Source organism: Lepidothrix coronata, unplaced genomic scaffold (genome assembly GCF_001604755.1).
Source record: "Lepidothrix coronata isolate B3197 unplaced genomic scaffold, Lepidothrix_coronata-1.0 Scaffold98, whole genome shotgun sequence".
NCBI lineage: Eukaryota > Metazoa > Chordata > Aves > Passeriformes > Pipridae > Lepidothrix > Lepidothrix coronata.
The window spans coordinates 629199-649845 of record NW_016690278.1 but is presented as its reverse complement, the minus strand read 5'-3'; positions in this window follow the sequence as shown (position 1 = coordinate 649845).

The following is a 20647-nucleotide window of genomic DNA, read 5'->3' as shown; positions in this document are numbered from 1 at the left end:
GATGGGAGATAATCTTCCCCTCACAGTGGAGATTATACTCCATACACAAGTATTTTGTACTTAATTCCCCCTATAAATGAAGATAAAGTCATATTCCCTAAGCTGCAACTTCACTACAATGCATCTGTCACTGGGGATGGTGAAAACATTTGACTTGTAGTCATCTCTCCTGAGCAAAAGTCATGCCTGTAGCTGGAGCTTTAACGGCAAACCTTTCTCTTGGGACAAAAATTGGAACAAATTCCAGAAGTCCACAACTCCTGTTTGTTGAATAGCATTGGCTGAGTCTGCACAAAAATGTCAAAAACTTGTAAGACATTACCCAGTTTTGAGCATGCTAGAATATGGTCTTCACACAGAGTCTTTTCCACATAGCAGATAATTTTTCTAGAGCATCCATCAACTTTTCCACATAGCAGATAATTTTTCCACATAGCAGATAATTTTTCCACATAGCAGATAATTTTTCCACATAGCAGATAATTTTTCTAGAGCATCCATCAACTTTCAATTTTGCTGATGTGACTGATGTCACAGAGACTCATGGAGATGTTGTGGGTCACCCATCCCTTGCAGTGTTCAAGGCCAAACTGGACGGGACTTTGAGCAACCTGATCAAGTGGTTGGGAAAGCTGAAAAAAGATAATTTTTAAGGTCCCTACCAAGAAAGCTGTTCCATGATTCTATGAAAATTCAGTCTCTTCCTACAAAGGTGGTGAGCTGTGCCAGTTGTTTGAAGCTCTATTCTTTCCTGCCTTAAGGCCAAACCTCCACACCTGACAAGCCGCCTTCCTAGATAACCCTTTTTTCTGTCATTAGCTTCATGCATAAAATGGTTGTTTTGCAGATTAATTCCTAACTTTAGAGTCATCGTATATCCTCTAACACTTCTCCTCTTTGTGTCAGGCCCTCTCAGTGGATGGTGACCCTAACAGAAACACAGACACAGAAGTTGTCTTGAGACACTTTGCTGTGGTGCCCAGTGACAGGACAAAAGCCAGCAGGTACCAGCTGAAACATGGGAGGTTCCTTCTGAGCATCAGGAAACCCTTTTCCACTGTGAGGCTGATCAAGCAACAGCGCAGGTTGGCTGGATGGATGGTAGAGTTTCCATCCTTGCAGGAATTCAAAAGCTAGCTGAACGTTATCCTGGGCAACTGTCTCTTGGTGGTCCTGCTAGAGCAGTGGGGTTGGACCAGAGGGTCTCTGGAGGTCCCTTCCAATTTCAGCCAGACTGTGATTCTGCATGATTTAGTGTCACTAAAATCAGTGTTTCTCTTCTGGAAATATTCAGCTTTTGGTAACTGTTATAATCATGTCATGGAAAAGTTCTGCCTGAAAGGTTCAGACCGCTGTATTATGAGCACATCACACATGTAATGTCTATATATTGGTTTGAAGTATGTGCTGAATGTCAGCCCAAGGAGGATACAGCACAAAACTACTCTTGATATTTGACACTGTAAATATATTAGCAAAGCAAAAATACTGTCCTGATGGGAAAAAAAACCCCACACCAAAACCCCAGGCATTGCCAATGTCTCTTGAAAGGTACCTTTTAACAAAAAGTTACAATTTTCTAGCGTTAAATATTTATAGGTATATGGGAATACCAGTGCTGCCCATCATCAAGATGGCTTTGAAATAAGTTGTTTGAGATGGTAAATCTGTATGACAGGACTCAGGAAAATGAAATAAGCAAATGAAGTGAAGCACATTTAAAATTGCAGAAAGAATTTACTGCAGCATGTAATGGAGCTGTAAGGCAGAGTAGATCTCTCACTTGGTCGTTACTGTTGCTTCACTGCGCTTTCATATCAGAGGCCTCAGCTTTCTCTGAGGAGACTGCCTGCTGTGTCCCGATTGGGTTGAGTTCTGTAACAAATATCCTTCCCACAATGCAAGAAACAGCTGGGTAGTGGCAGGAAAAGTCTGAGTCTCGGTTAACTTCAGAGGCCTATTAGAAATGAATGCAACTGTTTCAATGCTCCTATCAAGGTAAGTAAATCTACTGCAACAGTTCTATGATGGAGCAGGCTCCAGGTGCAAATAGGAAGGTGGGTTGTTATTTAAAAAACAAGGTTCTTTATGGTTTGGTGAGATGTTGAACTTTTTTACTGACTAGGGCTGTTGGAATCGTTCAGACCATGCTGCACAGAATATGAGCTCTCAGTCATCAAATACCATCCAAAACACCATTTCTCCTTGTAGCCATCTGTGACTAACCTACAAAGACTCCAGGACCATAGGACATGCAAGAAAAAGAGATTCAGGCCAGACAGCAGCTGTTGTAAATATAACCAATAAACTGTTGGGCTAGTAACCAAACGAAAGAGCTATATTGGGTAGCCATCCACACTGCACAGACTTTGGTGGTTCTGCAGGACCCAATGACTGTGCTGCTATGCCTCCTGGAGCTTCAGGAGTAAGTACATGGAAGCAATGCATGCTTTTATGACAATGCCAGTTTTCACTGTTCATAGATCTGGTCACAGAATGGACTTGTACTGTAGAGCAGTTGGATACAATGGGGTTAAGCATGGTGTAAATGCCAATACGGATTACAGCAAAACAGACAATTTGGAAAGGGCTGGACCATATGCCAGGCAACGCATAGCTGTGACAGGGAGCAGTGGGGAAAATCCATAGCTCCTGAGTCTTTTCACACATGTCAGTGCCCCAGGGTAGGGTGCAGGCAACTGAGTGGATTCCTTCCCAGCGGAATCGTTGTGCTTTGCCTTTGCTGTGGTCTTCCACACCAGTGTGGTGGCCATGCTCCCCAGGGGCAATGCCTCATATAGCTTGGTTCAGCCTTGCCCCCACAATTCAGCATGGATCCAAGCACTCAGTCTCATCTTTGCAGAAACTGCCTGACAGTCAATGCAGGGAGCCAGGCAGCAGTTGGATTTTTCATTCCATTAAGTATTCACACTTTCTTCCCCTGTCTTGCTGTTGTTGCTTCTAAACATGACAGACAATAATCAGAAAACAAAAGCATTTACATTCTCTCCATCGGCAAAGCAGCACATTCACAACCAACATCAAAGGTGGGGTTTAGCGATCATTATTGCAATACCACACTTCAACATGATCAAAGCAATCAGTGCCTAGACACAAAAAAGAAAATGGAGCTCTGATTCAGCTCTTCCATAAAAGGCAACAATAAAGAGATCTGGGGAGAGGGTGACAGTAAAGTAAATATATGAGGGCATGCAGCTGAGATATTCTTTTACATCAAAACAATTTCTCATTTCATATCCAATTATACCTCTGAGCCGTTCAGCCCAACATCTCTGTCATGTCTGGCTTTCAACTGACATTGCAAATTGTGGAATAGAATAAGCTACCATAAAGTGTGTCTCAGCTGAAATTCCTCCTGAAGTTTGTTGCTGCAGATGCGTAACTCTTTTGAGGGCTGGGATACTTGCACTGACCTTATTGATGCTGCGAGCCAGCCTCATTCACATTTGGGTAAAGAACTCTTTAGCTACCAATAAGTAATTGAAAATAGCCTATTTTCTTACTGTGTGACACAGGGTATCATAGAATCATAGAATGATCTGGGTTGAAAGGGGCCTTAAAGACTGCCTAGTTCCAGCACTCCTGCCATGGACAAGGACACTTTTCTGTAGACCAGGCTGTTCAGAGCCCCATCCCACCCGGCCTTAAACAATTCCAGGGATGGGGCATCCACAACTTCTCTGAATAACCTGTTCCAGTGCCTCAGCACTGTCACAGTGAAGAATTTCTTTTTCATAATCTAACCTAAACTTATTTATTCTCTTCCAGTTTAAAGCCATTCCCCTTTGTCTTAAAATTGTTGAGACATACAGACTCTTCTATATGAGAGGCACATTATCCCAATGACTCGTTATACCTGTTACTTATTTTCTCTGAATTCATGTTCAAAATTACTGATTTGTGGGGGGTGTGTGGGAAGTTGTGAGAAATTGTTGTTTGGACTTTGGGGGTGGAAGGGGCTTTCTGGGGCAGTTTGATTAAAAAGACCTCAGATCCTGGAAGTCTGGTCCCTAACTATGTAGTCTGTGAGTGCAACCGAGTCACTCTGTCTTCTCTTGTGTAAGCTAAACTGCAAGAGCTTCTTAAGCCTTTCTCTAGAAGACGGATTTTCCACACTCGGAATGGCTTGTAAAGAAGATGTTCTAAAGACGTATCTCAGGGAAAGAATTCAAACAAAAGACCAGACCCAGTAAAAAGAAAGGCATTCAGTGATACTTAGCAAAGCAGGGCACTTGTTTGGAAGCAGTAGAGCATCAAGAAATATTGGCATGTTGTGTTGACAGCAAAATAAATATGGGTTTGTCCACTGCTAAGCCAGTAAGACAGGGAAGCAACTGAGTCATCTGTGTTGAAGAATGGCAAGTCACAGAGGATACAGAACAATTCAGTAACAGAGCAGGAATGTTTTGCAGGGGAAGGAAAGAGATAGCTGTGAGACAGGTCACACTTGCAAAAGATATATAAACAGAAGAAACATTTGGTATGATCCCACAAATACAGCAAAGAGACGTTTTTCTCAGGGCTCAGCTCACACATGATTCCTCATTCCTTATGTTGTAGCGATCAGAAACTGGTCCTACTCCTCACCAGCAAGGGGATTTGAATGGTGTAGGCAGTTTTATACAGTAGGGACATGTAGAACTTGACTTCCAGCTTATGTTCATGTAATACCTGTGGTAGCGTGACTGCTGCTGGCAATGCTCTGAGGCAGCATGAAGCCTTGAGGGAAAACTCATTCCAGACTACACATCTTCCCAAAAAGATTTTGACATCCTCTGTGAGCCCCAGGTCATCTAAATATATTGTTGCTTATTTACATGGATAAACAGAGAGGAAATGCACCCTAAACCATCCCACACAGGCTGAATCCCATCCTGAGAGCACCCTCATGGGCAAAGGTGACACTGTGACTCAGCTCCAAGTACAGAGCTGTATGTACTATGAGAAAAGGCAGGTCCCATGCCACCTCTGGCTTTTCCATTTGCCTTTCTGTTCTCCAGAGGCTAGAGAGGCTCCAAAGCAGACTCATATTCTGGCCCTGGAAGTATGTCTGCCTCTTCTCTGATGGACAGCTGGAGGGACCTGCCTGGCCTTTGCACACAGAGGTGGAGTATGAGCTGCACCTGTGTATTCTCTGTGTGGATGGCAGGGAGAAGGCCCTGGGAAAGTGCATGTGGGTGGGATGCAAGGCATGCCCACGTTCCATGCAGCCCCACCACAAGGGACAGATGCACATATGCAGCGGTGGTTCTGCCAGAGAAGGAAAATGCTTTCCCCACAGAAGAAGCAGGCACCAGCTGGGAATTCCTGGGAGGCAGATGCACCATGATGGGAGGGAGGCACCACCAACTGCAACTGTGCATTATCTTTCAGAGCAGTGGTTTATTTGAAACCTGTTTCCAACTGACCTGACAAATTCATTTCCAAAGCAACAACAGATGGCAGCAGACAGATGGCTCAGTAATTTCAAAGCCTCTCCAGAGAAAAGAAGTGTCACTGTAAGCCTACACTATCCTGACATTACGAAAGAATGGGATCTTAACATCTGCATTAGCTGAAAACAGTGCTAAGAGACATATTGTAGGCTGAATTTTTGCAGTTATTCTCATGGTTTCCATTGTCATAACTCCACAGTTCTCAAACTTTCTTCTTATCTCAAAATGGTATTTTGAGCTGACATTTAAATGACTTAATTTGTGACTGTAGATGTTTTCTCTGCATCCTCTTGGTCAAACCACATTGTTCCTTGATACTTCAGTTTCTTGTCTGCAAAACATAGATAAAAATCCTATACTGGTCCAGTGTTTTTAGGCAGCAGACTCCTTGATAGAGTACTTTTCCATATTTCCATATATACTTTTTTTTCTTCCCTTTCATGGTGCTGGATTCTCCTTTGCTGGAATCTTACCCTATGTAAGAAATGAATGGAGAACTGGATTTCTTTTCCACCAACTGATGAGTAAACAGACCTCAGTTTAGACTGCTTTTTTACTATCTTTGCCACACCTTTTTTTAATTTACTCTGATAAGAGTTTGCTTTTCCTTGTTGCAGTTTTACTGCTGCCTGTCTCCTCCCAAGACCGAACTGACTCTTTTGATAGTTTTTTTTTCATTTGCCACTTCTCTTACATATTTTGCTGCTGCAACTTTTGGAAAGAATTAATTTTGTCTTCCATTCTGCATGTTCATCACGTGGCAGAAGGCCTATTAAATGCAACAACTGATAATTAAAACATAAGAAATGATCTCTGCTTGCCAAAGACAGGTTGCATTTATTATCAGCTCTGACCTGTCCTCCAGAGTACATGTAACTTTCTCATCTTCTGAGAAGGTAATCAAACATAATCAAAAGAAATCAAAGGGCTGACTGACTTGTCATCTGGTACATACTCATTAAGCAGAGTCAGGAGATAGGAGACTTGTGGCACACCATGAACAACCTTCAGGGAGACGAAGCCATGGGCATGGATAAGTGTATTATTTCTCTCACCTGAGATAAATCACACATCAATCCAGTGGAGTTATTATGCGTATGAAGTTTGTGTAACTGAAAGGAGCACCAGAGCAGTTTTGCTTGTTCCAGGAAGCCAAATCCCTCTGTAACATTGTGGTTGTACTTCAGGGCTTAGAAGGCAGTTGCCTAACCTGAATTTCCCCTTCTCCTTTGCTAATGAGAGCAAGCTTGGCCACTTGGACCTGCTGGAGTTACAGAGTAGGTAAGGATTCATCTGGTGGTGAGGGAGCCAGGTTGAGCTCAAGCTCAGAACTTCGTGAGGGTTTCAGAATTTGGAAAGCTAGAGGTAAGAGCGTGTGGGCACTGTGCACTCAGAAGGAAAGGTGTAAATGTATAGACTAAATGAACATGAGAAAAGCCTCATTGTCGCCTCATTGTCGTTGAGTAGAAAATCACCCTGGATGCGGAAGGAGAAAGCAGACAGCAGGAGGTTTATTGTCTTGTGGGAAGATGTAAATGGGGGAGGAAAAAAAAGAACTTAGTATGAAGCCCGTGACAAAGCCTTAACAAAGCAAGGGATGAGCTGAGGAGCAAAAATTGACAATGTCTATTAAAGCTAGTGTGCAACAAATGAATTTCAGCAGTTACCACAGGGCTGCTCACTGTTCAGAAAACCCTTGGTTAAGTGTTGCTACACAGGCCTGCTGGACACAAAAGGGAGCATAGCTAGTGTCTGTATGGAAAGATGGATTTGGCACAGCTGTGACACAAAGAGGCAGAGGTGCACTAGGATGGAAATTACAGGCCACTGCAGGCTTCCCATAATGTGGAAGGGCTTATATCTGCCTCTTGAGATACACAGATCTATTAAAACTCTGGTTCTACTTACTGCTAAAGAAAGGATATACAAACTCAGAAGACAGGAGATGCTGGGAACAATGCTATTTTGTCCCCAGCTTTTACCAAGGTGTTCTCACCCTCCTGTTGCCTTTCATTTTATTTTTTCCCATCAGGGCTTAGTCAGTAAGAGCTATCCTGCTTACAGAATGAACCCTACGATTAAGCAGGATCTGGGGACTGATTATGTCTCTCAGCAGAGTGGTGGGCTAGGACCTACATTGTTCATCAAACTCGAAGTTTTGACTCTGAATTGGTAGCTTGATGAGTTTCCACTAGAGAGCAAAGGTGTTTCCTATAGAAACCTCCTTGCCAGTTGAAGGAGGGACTTATAAGTATATGAGTAACCATGGGAGTTGGCACCAGCTACTCTAAATAGAAAAGACCCCCGTCCCTGGGTGGACTTAAATACAAGCCTAGAAGTACAAGGACTGAGATCCCTGTGGACCAGGAGAAGGCAGTGCAAAAGCAGAGCAACCTTACATTCTAGGAAATCAGCACTCCATAAATTGCAGTCTCGACTCCAGCAAGCATGCAGCTGTCTCCACAGAAGATGTGAAATCAGAGAGTTAAATGCTGGATCCATCAGAGGGGTTCAGAGTAAAACAGAGACTTCTGCAAATATTCAGTAAAACCGAATGTGGATCGTCGATGCAAGTACAGCTTCCACCACTAGAAACATGGTGGGGGAGCCCAGTAACTGCTCCAAGAACGTTGGCAAAAATGATGTGACTGGAGCCGCGTTATTTTTCTAAAGTGCGTTATTGACTCATTCCCTGAAAATGAGATTTTTGCACCAGAAGTCTATCTCCAGTCGTGATCCTTCCCACAGCATAGAGGAAGCAGGTACCTGGCTGTGAGGGTAATTGAATAGTGCAGCAGAGTGGGTTTGGGACTCACCAAGACTTGAGGGCTTTAAAATGAGATCAGACAATTCTTTAAATAAATCAGCTGTGCTCTAGACTCTAAGACAAATGCTACTGCTGGATGAAACTTTCCTGGGTGTTTGTCAGCAATAAAATAGAGCAAACATATTGTCTCTGTTGCACAGTGCAGTATTCACCAATCTTGACCATGTGCTTAGAGGTCAGGTGAAAAAGGGAATTAATTCATGTCATGTGGCAGTCACATTCTCCTGTTAAATCTTCCTTAGAGAAGGCATTAAAGTTTCCAAGTGCAAGAGAGAAAGTCAGACAGGAGCTGAACTTTATAAGACACCTTTCTGTACTTACAGGAGTTATCAATGGTCCTGCACACAGCCAAATGAGACAGAAGTTCTTTTCACTTGAGAAAGGACAGCCTTTCCTAGTTGGGGAAGGTGACATATTGATCAAAAAAATGCATGTTTTGTGCATATGTTCAGAACTTGACATCAGTCTCCTGAGTATGCCTTTTATTTCTAACAAGCCAGGGTCACGTAACTCATTGGAAAAGGAACTAGCATGGGAGATGTTGGGGAATTTTTATGGTACATTTTGAGGTGAATTAAACACACATTTGTTTTTAAATATAAAAGAAAAACTTAATGAACCTGGTCAGATATCTACAGCAATAAGCAGTTCTATGTGTACTCTGCAAGGATGCTTCACAGGCTTATATGTTATACACACTTGCAGCCACACCAGTTCCAAAGGTGGCTGCATGGGGCACCTCAGCCCAGCTGTAGGTCAATTCCCCAGCCCACCTCTGCTGCCCAAAGGTGTCCCCTGAACTTGTGCCCCTGACTGATCCTATTCCAGGATGGCTGCAAGACTCTGGCTGGGGCTGTTTCTTTTCTCATCACCATGGGAAACTTCACTCCCTTCATGGAGTCCTTCTGTTCTCTGCCATTCTTGCTTGCAGGCAGTTTAACCCCTTCTTCCAGATGGGCCCTTTTGCCCACTGTGCAACATCATTCTTCAGCCACAAATTGCCACTGCTGAGCAGTTACAATGAGATTTTCCCACTCACAAATCAAGCTGGCTGATGAAGGGAGCTTGTTAGAGTCTTAAAAAATATTCTTGTGTGGCACCTTACGTTGAGGGACAAAGACTCTGAACCGGAATTTGTGTCAAGAGAAGAGCCAATGTAGGCATATTTTTCCCAGTACTGCTAAGGAGATTATCTGCAGCCATTCACAATTTCAGGCCTGCTTTGGAAAAGGGGAGCTGAGGCTAGGCTGTTGCAATTGCCTGGGAGGCATTAGAAACAGCAAGTGTAAATAAGCAGATGCTGTGACATGCCACATACCCCCACCTCTGACCCCTGTGGTGTAAAATGGCACTGACATAAGCCTCAGAGAGGCTGTGTGCATTGCCCAAGGCCACACAGAATGTGTGTCTGAGCCAAAAATGGTGCCCTAGTTCCCCAGGACATCACATCTCAACAAAACCAGCCTTCCTGCTATCGCTAGCCTTGGGTTTTTTCTGCTTAAACAGTAACGTGTGTTCCCATTTCCCCTGTAATTAATTAGCTCAAAATGATTTATTCTCTGAGAGAAAAAACATCTTTCTCAGCCTGCTGTGTGTTTAGACAACTATCAGTCTCTCGAATAAATTAATACGATGACTACGCTGAACTTTTAAATCCTTATGGAAAATAACCATTACAGTTTCTATGTGTGTGTTTCTGTTAATTCAACGTCTCCTCAGGGAAGATGAGAGCTGTCAGCTCTGAATGGCACTGGACTTCCAGGCAGTGAGAGACACAGATCCCAGTGCCTTGATGGCATTGCTCATTTCCCTACCACTTGCAGGCAAGGAAATTCTGCTGTGGATCATGCTGTCTTGTGCTGCCTAGGGTTGTAAGCTCATCCCCTCACAGGCAGGGTGACACAGCCCACAGTGCACCCAGGCAACTGGTCTGAAAGCAGCAGGTTTGAAGGGCACAGGACAGAGTCCTGCCCATGCAGCCCATCCCTGTGGTACACAGGGGACAGTGACCATTTACATGCCATTCTCTTCTTGATGGCTCTGCTGATTTAAAAGCTGCTGCATCTTCATTCTTTCAAAGGTATGGTGTGCTTGTATTGACCTGGATGTGTTGTGCTTTCACATCAGTCTCCAGTAATGGCTAAAGGTGATGGTTTCTAAGATCACTAAATTCTTGCTCTACAGGCTCAGAGTCTGTTGCACAAACCAGAAAAAAATATCAGTGAAATATCAGTGAAATATCAGGGAAATGATTCCCATCTACTGGGAATCAAGACTTTTACTGTTTAATTCACAGAGAAGACCAAGGACTTTGATCTAATGCCATCAGTCAGACTCTCTCCTGGCTTTATCTGGCATCTTTGCAGCAAGATGCTCACGGACAGGTGCCCACTGGCACCGTTACAACTCAGAATCTAAATCCACTTGTGTAGAACTTTCTATGGGGCTTTGATGTGGCAAGTCTCTTCCACACATTACTTGTGTAAGAGTGAATGGAAGGGCCAGGAAGAACTGTTTCTGGCTTTTGGACCTAGGAGGACAAAATATTCATGCTGCCGTGGCAAAGTGGATATTAAATGCCCTGCAGCTGTGACAGGCAGATGTGCATTGTTATAGAGGCCTGATATGAGAGGAAAGGATTGAGTTTACAACAGAGTTTTCAGAGAGATTTTCTGTTCTGCTTTTGCTCAAGACGTTTTCCAAAATTTCTGATAGAACGCCCCTATAAAACGGGATATAATTTTGTCACTGACAAATTATATTTAGGCACCGTCTTGTGCCCAAAACATCTGAGGACCAAAGAGTTCTGGAGCTTGGGGAGAGACCTTTTGGAATCCCTTTGTTCAGACACCTGGATCGACCATAGTTTTGATCATGAAAAAGATTGGTTCAGACTGCTCGGCAGCCCCCGTGTCCTTCTGAGCAGCAATTTCTCTTTGCTGTTCCATGAGATAATACTTTCCTGTTCGTGGTACTTATAGCCAAAGACTGAGACAGGTTTTGCTGCAGCATGCTGCCGTTTTGTCGGATCCCTAGGCACAGAGAAGCTGTTAACCAGCCATTTGCTGCTGGCCTAAGATTGTCCATTTAATTCAGTGGGATTTTGATTTCTGCAGGGGAATTATTGTGAATGCCTTAGAAAAACCCATCCTGAACTGTAACGTCCTCTCTTTGTGATGTTTGGAGCCTCCATCCCTGCCTCCATGTATTGCTAACAGATACTATCTAACAAGCAATAAAGCAATTAATTCCTAATATCTTAAATGCAGTCTCCAGCAGTTATTTTAGATGAGCTATTTGCTGTATTAGAGCTGCAGTTGCTTTGCTTTCTACCAAAAGTCACAAATTCTTCAAGTTGGCCTTGTGACAGAAATTCATCAATGCTTTAAAGCCCTGCCAAATAGACCTGAGACATTTTCAGAGCAACAGATTAACATGTGGTTTGGATCCTGACTGAACTGCAAAGCAGATAGAGCATGGAGGTATGATACTCCAAATCCTAATCTAGCAAATTTCTCTGTAAGTGCAACACAGTTAATAGAGGGGCTTGAGAGCAGCCCTTTCCAACATGCTCTGCTGTGAGCTGGGGTGGGCAGGCTTCTTGCCATGTCAAGTATCCCTTCACCAGAACAGAACCTTGAAGTTGGACTTCCTCCTTGATGGGCTCTTGTTTAAAGATGGATAGTTCATCCTTCTGCTCTCTGTTTTGTAAGATTTGCTAGATCTTTTTTTTTTTTTTAATCTGGCTGGTCTATCCTTCTTGCTCTTACATATAACTGGAGTAGAGGCTGTCTTGCGTTTGGGTAGGAAAAAGAAAAAGCACTGATTCCAAGAGCTTTTTAAAATTTTTTTCTGAGACAAGCTTCACGCACTCAACAGGTCAGATAAAAACCAAGCAGCCTCCTGGCCTGTAGATCTTTCAGTTTTGTGACTTTTTTATGTATAAGTGACAGAAAAGCCCTTTGAAAATTTCTAACCTCAAAATCCCAGCCTAAAATACTACTGTTTCTAGGGGAAGCCAAAAGCATCTGTAGGAAAATTGCCTTTTGATATCTTGTGCTACTGTTTGACATGAATGGCAATATTCTTCCAATTCCTGTGCTTCCAAGCTGTTCTGAGAGCTTCAGGGTTTTTTGTACCTAAGACTGGTTCTCCTCAAATACTGAAACTGACACCTGTAGCTCCCCTCTAAGGAACATCGGAATGCAAACTCCCATGTGGAGAAACATCACTAATATTCTTCTGTTACTTAATCCCTGACTTTGAAAGTGCCCCCTTAAAAAAAAGAGCTGGGAAAAAAAAAATCTTCATTTGTGAAAGAAGTGTAATGCTGCCAGCCTTAGGAAATAGAAATACAGTGCTCTTCTGAAAATCATGCATAAGAGGGAGAAAGGGCAGGGGAGAGTGGAAGTTTAAGAGATAGAGAAGGCTGGGGAGAGCAAGTGGGTACCTGACACTCAAAATTATTTCCTGCTTAACCACAATATTAGTCTATATGTCACAAAGCCTCCTTAGACAGAATTTTAAGTGAAAACATGTCTGAATAATACGTGTGCTTTCTTTCAAGAGGATAAGTAATCTCAGAGGGGAAAAAAGTTTCTGGTTTTTTTTCTTTTTCTGCCAGAAGTGGTTTATTTTCAAACTGTAAGGCGTGATGCCATTCTTATTTACGTAACCTTCACGCTCAATAAAACAGTTTCACTGGCTCTAACAACTTTTCACCTGATTTGCACCAGTGTCCAGCCAAAGGACAGTAAAAAGACTTAGAGGGGAGCTGCTAAGTAACTGCAGTGCCAAACAAGAAAGTCCCTACAAGCTTCAGAGCTGGAACTTAAAGCAATATAAAGCATATGCCATATCCCTTGCCCTGTAAGCCAGTGACCTCTGAGACTCTGGTTTATACACCTTCACCCTTCATTTGCTAAAAGGAAAGGGAAAAGATTGTCACGGTACATTAACATGAAGGCTATCCATGCAAGTGGATCAAGGGAGATTTATAACCATGGAGCTTTCTTTACAAATAGTCCTTGAAATAGTGGTTTGGGAGGGGGAAGTCAAACTTTCCTCTAGTTCCAGATGGAATAAGCAGCTCAGATCTTTTTATCCTCTTTTTGTGATCCAAGGAGAGTAGAGTTGGACTGGCTTGAGCTGCCTCACAGAAACAGTGGTAATACATACCTGCTGACAATGTTTTATTCCTGTGTATCCCTGGACTATTTGCTGGGAGGCAGAGGGGAATATACCCTCCTCCTTCCCCTCTGTGAGGAGAAACTTTTACTAAAATTTTTGAGGGGGGAGTGGATCAGCTCTGAAAAACATGGTATAGGGTATTAGGAGCAATGGAGAGACTACTGCTTTCAAGTGTTTTTGGGCCAAGGACCTAATTCAGCTCAGTTCAAGCTGAATTTTGCACATGTGCTGAAGCCCTGCCACTGTGGTAGGCAACACCATTTTTCAGCATCAGCCTAATTATCAATATATGCTAACAAAGACCCTGTGCCCTAACTCAAATGAATAATTAACTCTGTCTCTCTGATGGCCATGTGGACCATATGCCTTTGGTGGAGCGTGCTGCCTGCTCTGGGAGCACAGTACTCATCTCCCTTACCTTTCCTGACTTTGCCTGAGATGTGACTTTGGTGCTGCTTTCTAGAAGACTTTTGTGAAGGGTGGCCTTGTTGAAGAGTGAGCTCTGCTCTGCCATGCATGGGGCTCACCAGGAGGCACAGAAGCCTTCACATGTGGTGACACAAGGGGTATCAAGAAGAGAGCTAAGCAAGTGCCTGACCATCTGTTTCAACAGTGTGCTTTGTCATGGCAGATGTCACATTCCCTCCTGCTGATGACTTTGGGTGGCACCTGTGCCCTCCCTGACATACAAGGCTTCTCTGGAGCTAGCTTACTGCTGGCACGGCCTGGAGGAAAATGTGATGAAGAGAGAAGGCAACAACAACGTGAATGCTATATTTGAGTTGCGTAGGAAAGGACATGCAGGATTTGTGTGATCACAGGCGTAGTAACATAATACACACCTCGGAAGTGTTCCCTCTTCAGGGGGTGACTAACTCTACATACTGATTATGGTGCGACAGAGGGGAAGCGAGGCTGCTGACATCTGTCTGCTCTCCTTCCCCAGGTACACTTTCCTGGAACCAGAAAGACCACTCAGCAAGCCTATGTGAAGCTGTGACAGACTAGCAACATTTCCATGCTGTACCCGAAAACTGTGCTTTGTCTTTGTGCTAGTACCTCTGCACGCTAAATGTTTGCATAATTTAAAGGGAAGCGCAGAGATCCCAGCTTAAAGCCTTCTCTGCCCCTTTTCCACATGACGTGTGTTGGTGCAGACACATGCAGTTCTGCCCATTCCCCAGCTGGCCATGCTTGGAGCACCTTAGAGACCCTGGGGTGTGACTTCTGACAGGACTGAGTGAGTTAGCCACCTTGGAAATTGAAATTCCAGTTAGCAGCATTGCAGGACACATTCGTGAAAGTTGTGTTCCAGTAACAAACAAGCCTGGTTTCAAATGAAGTGGCTTATGGTCTCCCTTTGCCGTGAAGATGCCTGGCTATGAAATTCCACTTTCATGTGAAGCCTCTCATTTTTCACTGAGTGCTTGGTCCTGTCTCCTGGAAGTTCTCCACATGCACCAATGTCTCTGCCACCTCTCCCATCATCTAGCCACCTGGTGTCCTTCATGCCCTCCAGTGTCACTGGGGACAAGGGGGAGCTTGACAAAACTGTAAAGGTGTAGTAACTCCCTCTCGTAACTTGCAAAATGACTTCCAAGGATCTTTCCCATGCTCTCTCTTTGGAAGCAGGAGCAGCCTGCCTGTTACTGTACACCCAGCTCTTGCCAAACTGCTGCTGGCACTGTGAAGGGCCCAGGTCTCAGCAAAGCATTATCACCCATGTCTAGATTTTCAAAACGTGAAAACACATGCTGGCTACTCTGTATATTTAAGGATTGCAGGGAACAAGGGCCAAGGCTGGCTAAAGCCAAAGGGCTCTCTGTACTTTCAGATATGGCAGTTAACTTGTTAATTTCCCTTCTGGGATGACAGTGCCATGATTGCAGAGTGATTCATGGCATCAACCTGTCTGCTACCAGGTACAATGACTTGGAAACAGACCAACTTTAACTCTTTTTGTGGAGGTAACACCCCTCAGACACTGAACAAAAGCTAAGGATCACAGATTGAGACTTATTGCAATGAAATAAGAAATGAGCAGTAACAACAACAGTATTAGTAACAGAATGTACAAGAGAGGCGAATGACCCACATGTGAATGCTCACCGCGTAGAACATTATTTTCCCCTCACTGCTCACTTCATGCTACCCGCCTGGAAGGGAACCCTTCCCTTCCACCCCCTGCATATGACATGAGATGGTTCAGAATAATCTCAGGATCCTGGCCATGCCCATCCTGGCTACTGCAAACATCACCCCTGCCCTGGCTGGAACCAGGACAATAGGTAATAGGTAAAAATCCCAGAGTCACATAGTTCTTGGTGACAACATCAGCTTTCATGAAGCAGGTACCAACAAGTGCTGTGATCATGAAGAAAAATGTGAAAACTCTATTCATCAAGTACTCAAAAACATAGAATATGAATTCAACCTCTATTTATTTTCTATCTGATATTTTCAGGTCTGTCCCATGATTTTTCAGGAACCAGAATGGATGGCACAGATATTGTGAATGCTAAGTTGAAGACTTTAGTGCTTTTAGTACTGCTGCCAGGCTGATGGTATGTCTCACCCCACCCACAGCCCTGAGTGCAGCTGCATCTTGCCTACATAGCCCCTTGGACATGCTCTCCAACAGAATGGCTGAATCTCCCAACTGAATGAAGAAGCCAGTTAAGCAGCTGTGACTTTGATTACAAACACAGCTCTCAGTGTTGGCTGATAGTCAAAGGTGCCTTTTGAACAGCTAAAACAAAGTTTCCCATTCTTCAGAAATGGCTTTAGGGATCTTCCTTTGAAAGAAGCAACACCCACAGTGCAGCCAACAGCAAAAATCCCACCATCCTGGCAGAAAGTCTCACTTTACTTTTCAAAAAGTATAAATTTATTTTCAGTGGAGGAAGGAATTTCTTTCTTTTTTGCAACATCTGCGAATGATCAGCATCAGGATTCTGTCTGATTGCTGGATAGGTAGCAAATCCAAGTTGAAACATCTGTGCATCAGATATGCATTTTTGCTCATCCGTCTGCAAAGCACATCAGATGTCAGTTGATTGACTTGAGCTTGATTGGGCTACATAACCAAGCATTAGGAAAAGAGAAACTACATGGCACAATGAGAGCTGTTCCCCCTCACCACTTCTTCTTTTCAGCTCTACATTTATTTCATCTGTTCGTGTTTTGCTGTTGTTTTTCTTACATGGTGAAGTAACAGTTTTGAACATGGATAGGAGAGTGAAAGCCCATACCTCAAAGAGGTGGGAATGCACCTGTCTCTGGCAAAAATAATGGTATCTGTGACTGCCATCACCAAAAGCATAGGTCTAGTGGTTAGGGTGCAGGACTCTCACCTCTGCGACCCGGGTTCGATTCCCAGCCCCCCTTGCAGATGGAGCTCGTCAGCCCTGTAAGGCAATCCATCTAAGAGAAGGTCACTCTAAACAAACCTACGTTCTGAGACCCTCACTGCCACTGTCCAAGCTTGCTCGGCCCCGGCAGATGAACCTCAGGATTAAAGGGTGGGCTCAGTTCAGCGCACGCTGGGTCTCACCTAAAAAATCCACTGCGCAGGCTCGAAGGGTTAATGACCTTTCCCAAATCTTCGCTTGCGAAGACTGGCCATTATATATTTACATGAAACATGTCATAAAATCTTCCAGAAACTGCTTTGGGATCTCAGCAGGAAAACAGGAATGATGTTTGTGTTTGTTTCTGTAACAGAGATTTTAACATTTTGGGGTGTCTTCTCCTTTGGCTTTTAAATCATGTTGAATCAAATGCAGTTGTGATGCCAGAGTTTGTTGTTTGAAGCTGAAGTCCTATTTTCTATCTAATCCCTGATCACATTTACACTGGTCACTACCATTGCTCCTTGCTTCCTACTCTCTGCTTCCTAGGGCCATGTGCACATGCAGTTGTGGCAGTCTTCACCAGAAGTACTCTTGCTCTTCTGTCTGCTTCTTTATTGACCTCTGGAAGTGAAGACATGCATGACGATGATTAAGAAGACTCTCGTGGTTAGTTTCTTAATGTGGTGTGCAAGGCGATGCAGCCTGGCTTATGGCTGTATATCTGTCACAGCAACCACAGTATCACTCAGTACTGCATAATCAACCTGGACCTGGGGCTTATCTGCACCCTTCCAGCAATTAGTGAAGGATTCAGCCATTATCACTTAAGTAGCAGATCTCCAAACACTGCCTGAGAAAATGAAAATCCGTCTCACTCACTTACCCCTACATTGCATCACTGGGGCAAGGGACAGCAACATGTTGCTGTGAGGTTTTCAGGCAGATGTGATCACCCAGGCACGGTACAGGGAGCAGACAGTAAGTTAGAAAGTGACAGCTTTATATAGACACCTTTCTGATTCTAACTGCTGTTGATGTGCCCAAATCCTCCGCTGAGATCATGTCATGCTCTAGTTTTTTTATGCTGCTCTGAAAGCAATGGGTACAGAGCCTTTCTGCACCAGCAGAACTGGTTAAAGCCCTGTTTCTGAGACAGAGAGATGAAAGTTTGCTTTGGCAGACTTATGGGACTCTGTGGCTATTATAGCTGACTGAGGGGATCTGCCACACAATTTTAAATCAGAGCCATCAGCCTGTTAAATGATCTTCCCTCTGCAACTCAAGGGTAGCTTGTTAGCACAGTAGTTCAAACTTCCCAGTATGACTGTGATGTCTGAGTAAGTACTTTGCAGGCTGCCTTTTAATTCTAGTAGGAGCAGAGCAGTCATTCAGCAGCTGGTTGGCATAGCAGATGAATTCCCTCATCTATAGGCATCCACTGTGTGAGATTACAGATGTCTTCACAAGAAAGGAAATCTTCTCATAAAAGGCTGTGGCTCAGGTAAGAATGCATGAGCTGTTCTACTTGTATCATGCCATCTGGAGGAAAGGTCTTTCTGTATTAAAAAAAAAAAAAAAGAAGAAAAACACAAAAGGGGAGAAAAGTGTGAATCTCATCAGTGTGTATAAATAATTGCAGGAAGGGTGCAAATATGTTGGAGCTAGTTTCTTTTCACAGCCACGGGAAAATGAGGCCCTGGAAAGCTGAAATGGGGTCATTCAGATCTAAGACAGCTCCAGAAGCCAATGCATCAGGTAATACCACTTACTGCATGAGGTGGTTATGCAGTTCTGTCCTAGAGAGTAAAAAAAGCAATGCATTCCAGCTTTTTCACTTAGGAAAACTCTGTAAAACCTTCCTTTTCCTTCTGTCCTCTATGTCTGGAGACAGTTTGACTGGTAGCCGACCAATGTGAAATTTCTGAAAGCATTCCCAGTTCACATAAATATAATAAATAAAATATTTACATAATTATATAAATATAATAAATCACATAAAAGTAGAAGGGGAACAGAACTGGAAATGTCCCTAATAATCAGCAGATGAACAACCTGTTGCAATCCACTGAACTTGAAACACAAGCAAAGATTTGGTCAGGTTTTTTTTCAGAACTAAGTAATTTTGTGGTATAAATGAAATAAAGAGCCAGCAAGATTTTTTCTCTTCCACTGTGTGGGGGAAATATTCTCCAGGTTTTTGCAGTCTGTTGGTAACAAACAGCAGTGTGAGGGACTAGATGAATTTTAAAATTACGCCTCTAGCTTACCTGAAGGATAAGTAATGATAAAATGTCCAGCAACTGGCTAGGTGGAAGTAACAAACAGGATATTGTAATCCAGGCCTCAGAGATAGCTCTCACTATACTTCTCTTGGGGGGAATTTTCAGAGAACAGACCCAAAACCAGCCCTAATGCTGAATGATTCGTTCTCTCAAGGTACTGGTAGACAGTGACTGCCTGGTCTAAATCCTACTCATGGTTTTGAGCATACAGCACTGGAAACGAAGAAGAGCAGCATTATTTCAGAGATAGTTTGTTGTCTGTGGAAGTCAGGCTTGGCTCTCTGAGAGCTTTTGAGATCTTCATCAGCACGAATAATCTTCTCTTGAGGAAAAACGCAGAGACTGAGAAAAACAGTGCAAAGCATCTAAAGACGTGAAGTTTCTGAAGCTGATACAAAAGTGAATTTGGTCTCAGAGCCTGCGTTATGTGAGATATCAACACCATTTTCCAGGGGTCTTCTCACTTCTGATGCCACAGCAGAGCCAGTTTGGGATTCTGGTGCCAGGATCAACCTAGCCTGTGCATAACCAGTTACACAGGAAGACTTGACCTGAGATGCTATGTTCTCACTGCATGTCATTTACAGACTACCCTTAAGATAACCATGTCCCAGAGTTAGCAGAAGCTTTATGTCTAGGAGACAAGCAAATGTGCACATGGGGCAGTGTGGTGACTTCCACTGAAGAAAAGCCCTCTTGCTGCTGAGCTGAACACTGCAGCATGGATGTCTCGTGTCTCCAGGGGTTTCTGTGGCAATCGAGTTCTGCTGAACTCACCTGTGCTATTCATGCTTGTGAGGGTGCAGCCATACTTCTTATTGAGATGGGAAACTTTTTGGTACTATAGCTATCATGTAACAATTATTTTCTTTTAAAAGTGTCAGTTCTAAGCTCTTGTTCCGCTTACATCAGCACTGGATAATGTTTGTGACAGTGGTGGCTGCCATAGATGTATCAGGATGCTTGATTACAATGCTTCACCTTAGGATGCTTGTCATCCTCATTCAGCATGGCTTCGTGACCCTGGACACCAAAACAGAGCATGGATCACAGAGACAGGTCCAGAAGCAGCATAGCTGCTTTAGCACAGTGATACATGAACACACCACATAACCTGTTCGCTCCATATGCTGCAGTATGGAGTCGGGCATTCCTACCAGCCTTTGAACTTTGTTATCTCAGCGTGACGCTACAAGTAATAGCATATTCATCCCAGTGTCTATCAAGGACCCTAAGCTGCTGTAACTTTCAAGCAAACTCGAACACTTGGCTGTTGAACTGGATCCCTTAACTTTTCTGAAAACACAAACTACAAAAATATGATCCAATCTCTTTCATGGGGTGTGTTCTGTTGTTTAGATTAAAGTGACCAGTCCCAAAAGCTGGTTAGACTGTTGTGACACAGCAGGCAGTTTGCAAATATTCATTGTCCCAGCTTTTCATTGTATGCAACAAGATCTGCCTTTGGAAGCCAAAATAGGTGTGTGAGAACAGGTGGGCAGGCAAAGTTATTGTGAAAATGCTTCTGGAGATCAGAGC